General features: G+C 38.7%; 1 protein-coding gene across 12 annotated transcripts in view; it reads left to right on the top strand.

Annotated features, from left to right (window-relative positions):
- Ucp4A (Uncoupling protein 4A) overlaps positions 1-6,841 on the top strand; it is a 182,848-nt gene extending 176,007 nt beyond the window's left edge. For all 12 annotated transcript variants that reach the window (XM_069319675.1, XM_069319678.1, XM_045728604.2 and 9 more), the window contains one exon: positions 637-6,841. The gene's annotated coding sequence lies outside the window, so the exon portion shown is untranslated. The remainder of the gene's footprint in view (positions 1-636) is intronic.
- Positions 6,842-10,566: the final 3,725 nt, after the last annotated feature.

The raw sequence follows: 10,566 nt of genomic DNA on the forward strand, positions 1-10,566 counted from the left end.
TGGGGTCTGGTTCTTTTCCAGCTTGGGGTTTGAGTTTGGGTTTTGGGTGAACTGAAGGAAGTCCCAGTTGGTTCTGTTCCAGGTTTAGTCTTGGTTGGGCCTGGTTTGGGATTCCTGGTTAGCTTCCCCTTCCCTGCCTTCTGCTGCTTTTTTTTGCTCTCTCCCAGCAGTGTCAGCTTTGTCTGGTGTTGGTCGAACAGTTGTGCAGGAGCCTGAACTTTGCCTGGTATTTATCCTGGTCAGAGTTTGGCTCTAGGTTCTGCTCTGGTTCCTCCAGTTCCACCAGGACCACTCCTTGTGATCTACATTTGCCCATCACCACTTTCCTTTTCTGGCTTTTGGGGGTTTGGTTTCCATGAGGCCTTCCTTTTGTGTCACTCGTGGTGTATACAGAAGTGTTTTCTTAAATTAAAAATTAATGAAGCACAATTATAGCAATTATTAGTTTATGTATGATATATTAATACTGTAATATGAATAAACAAATGGAATACTGTATAAGTGTAGATGACAATGTCGGTTAATTATGTATTAATGCTTCCTCACCTGGTAAAACTAGTAAGCAATAATTTCAATATACTGTACCTCAAATGCATTGAATTTCATGTCAAGTAAAATACCTAATTTTCTTTACAGATGCTGCAGGTGCTTGTATTGAAAATATTTTGAATTAAACCAAGAATGAAGTAACTATACCTATACATTGTTAGGTTTAAAAACAATAGTCAGTAATATATTTGAAATGCATCTCACATTTTGTAATAAAATGGAAGCACATTCCAGTTTCATATTGCAACCAAAAAAAGTTTAGGCATATAGAGAGAGATGATTGCAAGAAGAATACTAAATATAAATAAAGTACAAGAGGTTAGATTGATCGATGAGCAACTAACGTCATGGAATGGGAAGTGAAGGAATAAATGCAGGAAAGTTGTAACAAGAGATATTGAGCAAGTTTGAGGAATATGGACCCAGAGGTATTTAAACAGAAAATAATGATGCTACCCCGTAGGTACAAGTGAATGGTTCACAAACTGGGAATTGATAAAATGCTGTTAATGTACAAGTTCTTTGCTCATGATTTTTCTGCCCAGGAATGGAAGATGTTGAGAAAAATATTGTAAATAGATTTTCAGTACTTTAAATACTTTGAATAAAGCAAAACTTGTCAAAGTTCTATAGCACTTCAGTAGGTTTATTTAAATATGCCTAATTGTATTATCTCAGGCCTCGGTGAATTGCAGAAGAAAATTAAGAGTAAACATTGTGTTAGTTTATGTACTGTACTATGATATTCCTGATAAAATTTCAGATATGGAAATATGAGAGTGAGTGAGTGAACCTGGCCAGCTGTAGCTGTGAAGTCTTGTGCTACAATACTTGTGGACCACATTATTTTACACCCAAGACACAGTTGAACTTTGTTTTGTTATGTATAGCATGTAGTTTTGGAGAGTTGTATTATAAGATGGTTGTGTGTGAGGAGTTACAGCGGTACCTACGTGTGCATGTAGTTACTGGTACGCAACAATATATTAGTAGATGTATTAATATAATCTGAGGCAGACTGATATCAGGCAGCCAAATTTTCTTGACTGTATCAGTCAGTTAGGAGCTGGGAGTAGATTTTCTGCCACATCTATTTGTCATCCAGGTGAGATTGTCAAAGTGCTGGGGACTAGATTCACAAAGCAGTTATGCAAGTACTTACAAATGTGTACATCTTTCCTCAATCTTTGACAGGTTTGATTACATTTATTAAACAGTTTACAAGCATGAAAACTTCCCAATCAACTGTTGTTATTGTTACAAACAGTCTCCTGGTGCTTTGGAGTTTATTAACTGTTTAATAATTGCAAACAAAGCTGCCAAAGATTGAGAAAATATGTACAGGTTCGTTAGTGCTTGTGTAACTGCTTCATGAATCTGGCCCTGATTAACAAGAGATCTTTCATATGATATAGTTTTGACTAGATCATCTACAGTTTGTCTAATTAATGATGGGTTAGATTTTGTGCTAATAGGCTAATTTTAATTTTATTAGAGTTGATCCTCATTGGTGTTTGAATTTGTGCAAATCTTTTGAAGTTACTTGTAATAAACAGCTTATGCTGATTGGGAGGGGGAGGGGGTGTCTCAGTTGTTTGTTATTGATTGGGTGTACCTCAGGTGTCAGTGATTGATTGGGTGTACCTCAGATGCCAGTGATTGGGTGTACCTCAGGTGCCAGTGATTGATTGGGTGTACCTCAGGTGCCAGTGATTGATTGGGTGTACCTCAGATGCCAGTGATTGGGTGCACCTCAGGTGCCAGTGATTGATTGGGTGTACCTCAGGTGCTAGTGATTGATTGGGTGTACCTCAGGTGCCAGTGATTGATTGGGTGCACCTCAGGTGCCAGTGATTGGGTGCACCTCAGGTGCCAGTGATTGGGTGTACCTCAGGTGCTAGTGATTGATTGGGTGTACCTCAGGTGCCAGTGATTGATATATCTTAGTTGAGACACTGATGGGTATATTTCATGTGTCACTGATGGGTATATAATTATAATTCAGTGTGTCAGGGGACAGGAAGCCAGAGTGTATTCATACACATTAGGCTTTTATCGAGGTACCCCCCCCCCCCCCCCCAAGGCCGAATTACTGACCCCGCCCAGGATGCAATCCCACAACAAGCTGACTAACTCCTGAGTACCTACTTACTGCTAGTGAACAGAGGCATTGGGTGAAAGGAAAAGTGCTAACCTTTTCTGTCCTGCCCGGGATTCTCACCCGGAATTCTCGATTATGTGTCGAGAACGAACCCGACTGTACTACCAGGACCCTTTATCTCAGGTGTCACTGATGGGTATGTCTTGGGTGTCACTAATGGGGTACATCTCGGGTGTCACTAATGGGGTATGTCTCGGGTGTCACTGATAGATACATCTGAGGTGTCACTGAGAGATACATCTGAGGTGTCACTGAGAGATACATCTGAGGTGTCACTGATGGACATAGGTCTCATGCCAGTTGGTTGAAAATTTAAGGCGACATTTGATTGATGTTAATGTTAATTGTGGATTGTGATCTTCCACGGGGCGTGGCTTATCCCAAACCCTCACCATGCACATACAGCACCACAACTGTTCTCTTCATCTCCTGTAATAACTCCTACATCTTTGCAGCTGGGTCTTCATATACTGCACTTTTGTTTATTATGTACTACTTTTAACATATCCATAATGCTACATACTTTTCTATTAACCAACCACTCATTCTCTCCACTACTTTATTACAGGTCAACAAAAACATTTTTCTTAATATTGTATTTGTATCCCCTAAGCACAAACCATGAAAAGAATGTGATATATCTTGTACTGTGAAATCTATGATATTCTTTCAACTTGCTACTGTTTGGTTGATTCCACCTGGGCTAACAAATTCTAACTCATCTCATTGTTTTGGAAATGGTGTAGATAGGTGCTGGCATTTTAGGGAAGTATATTGGATTTGCTTCTTCTCTTCAGAAGCTAGAGAATCATTCTGCTTTGAATATCGGAAATAGAGATTGTAAAAAATTATAAAGATAGACAGACTCGAGTCTTGATGCTTTCACTTATAGCTTACCATAGCATTAATGGAATGGGTTTCGTGTCATCCAGATTTCTTAGACAAGCTTACCCAGATCTGCTACAAAGGGCATGCCACCTTATTTAGTGAGAAACTATGTAAGTTGAATGTTATGCTTCAATGACGGTAAGTTAAGAAGTTTTAAGATAAATAATTTTGTGCCTGAAATGTGGTTAATTTCTCAATGTTCAACAAAATAATTATATATATTTAGATGTACAGAATAAACTTATTGGTCCAGAAAAATAAAAGCTCCTTTTGGGGTAGAGAAAGAGAGAACTATTGACATTAATTAATGAGAGCTGCATAAAAGTAGCCCGAGGTGTTGGCCTTGTGATAGTTATCCAAATAATGCAAGTGTTTAGTCACTAGATCAGTTATTGTCTAAGCTAGGTTGTCAAATATTCTTAGTATTGTATGGAAGCCTCAGTTATGATGTATCTTTGTGCTTATTGCTCTTGTAAATAAATTTCTTTCCTCTGACATTTTAGTGAGCTCAATGAGAACTGAGATAAGATTTACCATTATTTGCCATTTTTCAAATTTTTCTCAACCTTCGGTGCTGATTGACATGAAAATATTACTTTCCTTACATTTTTAACACAGTCTTTGACTATACAGTATAAGACGTTTAAGAAATAGTAGAAATACACAAAGGTTTCTAATATTTCTTGCACAAGTTAACTTTGTATTGGTAACTTAATTCCAACTCTTGTGAATGCAGCTCCAGGCACTGACACAGTATCTAGGCTGGAGATGAAGACAAATAATTGAGGCTTCCATTTGCTATATAAGTTGTTGCTAAATAGATATTTCTTGTGTGTCATCCAGATATGCGTCGGCAAAGATAGTTGTTCACTAGATAGGGAGAAGAGGCATCTATCTAGTTTGTGGCTTGGACTCCCTCAGGTGCCATACTCAACATGAATTGCATTCATCATCCACAAAGAATGTAGTGCTGTATGAGTTATTGACAACGTCAAGGTCTAAATCAGTAAACATTATTTTTTTACCTTTTTATATGCAAAGTATACTTTGGTTTAACCTTGAATATAAATTATAGTAATTTTTGAATGCCTTTGAGAGAACAGTACAGAACACATGCTGTTGTGAAAGCTTCAGCTACTCTCATGTTCCACATATCTTCTGTTATGTATGTGCACAGTTTTTATAACTGTTCCATATCGAAGGTGTTACCAAAATTTTATAGTTTCAGACTTGGTCGATGGACATTTTTTTGTACCCAAGAGATGAACAGAAATTATCACAATAATCTTAATAACATTTAGTTGAGATTGTGTAATTTTCTTAAATTATAATTAACCAGAATTATTGACAGCACTCAAACAAGAAATATATTTTATTTTGTCAGTACAGCACAATACTAGATTTTGCTGCATTGTATATTTCAAGAACTTTATTGCAAAGGAATAATATTTATGGAAAATCAGCATGCTGTTATTCATCATTACTGTATAAACAGAGAATGAACTAATGTCAAAGTGTAATAAAAGTGAAACTTGAGAATAATTTAGTAAAAAGTTGCCTTTGTATGTTGAGTGTGTTCCACATCACAGCAGCAGAGAGCATGAACATGCAGATTGTTCGTGATTTTTATTTATATGCTCTCTTTTGAGAATTACTTTGTATTTTACTTTTTTTTATTAAATAAAGTGCTCAGTTCATTTAAAATTTTACTAGCCATTTATATACTCTGCAAGTTCTTGTTATGTTGTTAATTTAAAATAACAAGTTGCCATTTTAGTATGCTGTTACTATTTTTTTTAAGAGTAATTCATGCAATTTTGAAGTAAAAATTGTACAATCTACTTATCAGAAATGTCCTGTATTGGGGTTCTATATTATGTTAATGTTATGCCTCTTTACTTGTAACCAGTTTCATGAATTCATCTTCCACAACCCCAGTCAAAGGACAGGCTTATTTATTTTGTCATTTTTATTTTGCCCCAACATTCTCTGCTATGAGTAAGTAGTCATTTTAGTAGTATAGTAACTAGTGCAGGGCTGGGCACTTTTTGTATAACATTTTGCAGATCATATAGTGTGATTCAAAGAATAACTTCTTTAATTCTGTATGTTAATTACTCAATGCTATTTTTGTTTTTACAAATTGCTTTATGTCAGTTTTCAGTGTGATTCATGTTTGTCCAATTGTGGAATTATCTCGTAACTAATGTTAGCAAATTAATAGATATGAATATCTTCCAAGGTGATAATTTCTGCACTTGTTGGTGCATCACTGAAGCAAATGCTTCCCTGAACAGTTTTAAAATTTAAGAAATACTTCAAACTAAAGTTGACATAAGTTTTATTAGATTTCTGTGTTCTTTAAATTTCAAAAGTGTTATGAAGAAACTAACACTGTGTTGTAGTTTTGGAAGAAGTGGTAAACAGCTGATCAGAATGTTACCAACATCAATGTTAAATAATTCAGTACAACATTATCTTGCTGTGTGATTATGGGAAGGATTATAAATACCTCAATTTTCATAATCATTGTCCTCAAAATATGGCTTGTCCAGTAGATGTTTTCCCCTATAAGCTAGTAATTAATAAATTGGGGACTCCACATTTTTCGACTAGACCAAATACAGTATGGTGGAAATGTTAATATTAAACGCATACAAGGCCTTGACTTCCCTGGGTATGGTTATATCTCTCACACTTCCACACCAGCTGCTGTAATGGGAGAGGTGGAGCAGGCAACTAGATATAATGGAAATAGTTCATGTCATATCTACAACAGAAATTAAGTGGGCGTTGCCAGGAAGTGGGGCAGTTGTGCTCATTGTATAAATATCCTTCTTTTTGTAATAGCTTAGATTAACCAGACCTGATAATTAACATCACATTATATTTTATGATGTCTCCATTTTTTTAAACAAGAATTATTTTATATGGGCTAAACTTAAAACTATAGTTTTCTAAGATTTATATTTCTCAGCTCATATAAGTGTGTGGTGAATTTAAGAGCTTATATTTTGCAGGCTTGAAAATAAGTTGTCACTGCAAGCAGAAGACTAATACATACTGGTATGTAAGAAATAAAGTGCCAATGAGACATTATCCTTGAAATTCTTACTACTGAATGGAGGAATCCATGAATGTGGACAGTACTATTGAAAATGTTTAAAGGTAAAATATTGGTGTCTTGTAATTGTATTTTAGTACCTTGCAAGTGATAGACAATAAATATTTTTATGTAAGTCTTGTTTGAGTTTATATATCCAAATAAAAGACCTAGTATTAATTTAAAATGTGCCACTGTAACCCCCTCCGTGGTGCCTCCTTGCTGTGGTGAGGGGCTCACGTACACCTTCCTGGGACCGGTGTGGGTTGCCTGTGCTCCCTCTCCTGCCCCCTCTTTGGGTGGTGTACGTGCTGATGGGCACCATGTAGGGGCCTTGTGAGCCATCGGACCACCCACTGGAGAGGTCGCCTGTGAGATGCCACCCTGAGTGGATGGTTGGGGCGATAGGAAGAATGGGGTCTTAGCACCAGTGTGGGAGAATGAACGATATAGTAGGACTCCCCTGTTGAAAAGGGGGAGCACCGCTGGAGACGACGCACCCTTCCCGCACTGAGCCTCCCTGGCTGCCCTGGTAGGTGGTATCCCTTGGTTCCAGGTCCCAACCTTTGATTTTGTTTGCTATATGGATGACGACACGACTTCTCTTACCGAGGCTCATAGGGTGGGCGACCAGTCCCGAGTCGGACCATCCTGGAAGGCCGGGATCTGTAGCCCTGCTACAGGGCCCAGTTTAGGCCTAGACCGGACTCTTCCTCCCTGCTCCCCTCCCTCCTCTGTGGTTGGGTCGAGCCCCAAACCTGCTGTGGTGACCGCCTTCTCCCCTTACCTGGTTACCTGGTTGATGGGGTTCTGGGAGTTCTTCTACTCCCCAAGCCCGGCCCGAGGCCAGGCTCGACTTGTGAGAGTTTGGTCCACCAGGCTGTTGCTTGGAGCGGCCCGCAGGCCCACATACCCACCACAGCCCGGTTGGTCCGGCACTCCTTGGAGGAATAAATCTAGTTTCCTCTTGAAAATGTCCACGGTTGTTCCGGCAATATTTCTTATGCTTGCTGGGAGGACGTTGAACAACCGCGGACCTCTGACGTTTATACAGTGTTCCCTGATTGTGCCTATGGCACCTCTGCTCTTCATTGGTTCTATTCTACATTTTCTTCCATGTCGTTCACTCCAGTACGTTGTTATTTTACTGTGTAGATTTGGTACTTGGCCCTCCAGTATCTTCCAGGTGTATATTATTTGATATCTCTCTCGTCTTCTTTCTAGTGAGTACATTTGGAGGGCTTTGAGACGATCCCAATAATTTAGGTGCTTTATTGCGTCTATGCGTGCCGTATATGTTCTCCTGTATTCCCTCTATTTCAGCAATCTCTCCTGCTTTGAAGGGGGAAGTGAGTACTGAGCAGTACTCAAGACGGGACAACACAAGTGCCTTGAAGAGTACAACCATTGTGATGGGATCCCTGGATTTGAAAGTTCTCGTAATCCATCCTATCATTTTTCTGGCTGTCGCAATATTTGCTTGGTTATGCTCCTTAAACGTTAGGTCGTCAGACATTATTATTCCCAAATCCTTTACATGCTGTTTTCCTACTATGGGTACATTTGATTGTGTTTTGTACTCTGTATTATTTTTTTTTTTTTTTTTTTTTTTTTTTTTTTTTTTTTTTTTTTTTTTTTGAGATATATACAAGAGTTGTTACATTCTTGTACAGCCACTAGTACGCGTAGCGTTTCGGGCAAGTCCTTAATCCTATGGTCCCTGGAATACGATCCCCTGCCGCGAAGAATCGTTTTTTCATCCAAGTACACATTTTACTGTTGCGTTAAACAGAGGCTACAGTTAAGGAATTGCGCCCAGTAAATCCTCCCCGGCCAGGATACGAACCCATGACATAGCGCTCGCGGAACGCCAGGCGAGTGTCTTACCACTACACCACGGAGACTGCTAAGGACCTTATGTTTAAGGTCCTCATTTTTACCGTACCTGAGTACCTGGAATTTATCACTGTTAAACATCATGTTATTTTCTGATGCCCAGTCGAAAACTTTATTAATATCAGCTTGAAGTTTTTCAATGTCCTCAGCCGAGGTAATTTTCATACTGATTTTTGTGTCATCTGCAAAGGATGATACGAAGCTGTGACTTGTATTTTTGTCTATATCTGATATGAGAATAAGGAAAAGCAGTGGTGCAAGGACTGTACCCTGAGGTACAGAGCTTTTCACTGCACTTGGACTAGATTTTATATGGTTGACAGTTACTCGCTGAGTCCTGTTTGACAGAAAACTGAGTATCCAGCGTCCTACTTTACCGGTTATTCCCATTGACTTCATTTTGTGTGCTATCACGCCATGGTCACATTTATCGAAGGCCTTTGCGAAGTCCGTGTATATCACATCAGCATTCTGTTTCTCTTCTAATGCCTCAGTGACTTTGTCGTAGTGCTCAAGTAGCTGTGAGAGGCACGATCTTCCCGCTCGAAATCCATGTTGGCCTGCAACCCGTTCTCGCAAATTCGTAAAGTCAATATTGACTTATTAACTACGTGCATAGGTGATATACTAAACATAATAGATACTCCTAAAAAGATTCATAGAAAACACCGACCTTACCTAACCTTGTTAGTATCTTAAGATAAGCATCTTATTGTTTCGTAATTACAATTATTACTTAACCTATACCTATTATAGGTTAGGTAATAATTGTAATTACGAAGCAATAAGATGCTTATCTTAAGATACTAACAAGGTTAGGTAAGGTCGGTGTTTTCTATGAATCTTTTTAAGGGTATCTATTATGTTAAGTATGTCACCTATGCACATATTTAATAAGTCAATATTGACTTATTAAATTTGCGAGAACGGGTTGTGGCCTGGGTTATGAAGGTCATTGGTCTCCATGAAATTGGTGACCTGACTCCTAATCACTCTCTCAAATACTTTTATGATGTGCGATGTTAGTGCAACTGGTCTATAATTTTTTGCCAATGCTTTGCTCCCTCCCTTGTGTAGAGGGGCTATGTCTGCTACTTTAAGTGCATCTGGTATCTCCCCCGTGTCCAAGCTCTTCCTCCACACTATACTGAGTGCCTGTGCTACCGGCACTTTGCATTTCTTTATAAATATTGAATTCCATGAGTCTGGACCTGGGGCCGAGTGCATGGGCATGTTTTCAATTTCTTTTTCAAAATTTAGTGCGCTCGTGTTTATATCAGTTATATTTACCGGGGTTTGAATATCCCGCATAAAGAAATTGTCTGGATCTTCCACCTTCATGTTGTTTATTGGAGTGCTAAACATGTCTTCATACTGCTTTTTTAGGATTTCACTAATTTCTTTGTCATCCTCCGTGTATGAACCTTCACTTGTACGAATAGGTCCAATACTGGCAGTGGTTTTTGCTTTTGATTTCGCATATGAGAAGAAATATTTTGGATTTTTCTTTATTTCCTGAATTGCTTTCTGTTCTAACTGCCTTTCTTCAGTTTCATATGAGTGTTTCAATTTCCGCTCGATTTCTTCAATCTCCCTATTTAAATTATTCCTTCTTTGACGGGAAATTCGTGTCTGCATAAGCAGTTCCGTTATTTTTTTCCTGCGTTTATAGTGTCGTCTGCGTTCTCTTTCTATGTTAGATCTCTTTCTGGCTTTCCTCAAAGGAACATGTTTCAGACAGACTTGATACGCTTCTGAAGTAAGTTTTTCTATTCCTTCTGTAGGACTTGTATTATTTAGAACAGTTCCCCATTGCACGAGCCCTTGCACGGCTCCATCTCTTATTGTGACTACTGCGCCTTTTGACCTGTCTCACTCTAAAGGTTCTCACCGCCGTTCCCGCCACGGCCGCTCTCATACGGTCCATAGAATTACCCCAATCACCCAAATCAGGCCAAAACTACCCAAA

This window comes from Procambarus clarkii, chromosome 93, assembly GCF_040958095.1.
Source record: "Procambarus clarkii isolate CNS0578487 chromosome 93, FALCON_Pclarkii_2.0, whole genome shotgun sequence".
Classification (NCBI taxonomy): domain Eukaryota; kingdom Metazoa; phylum Arthropoda; class Malacostraca; order Decapoda; family Cambaridae; genus Procambarus; species Procambarus clarkii.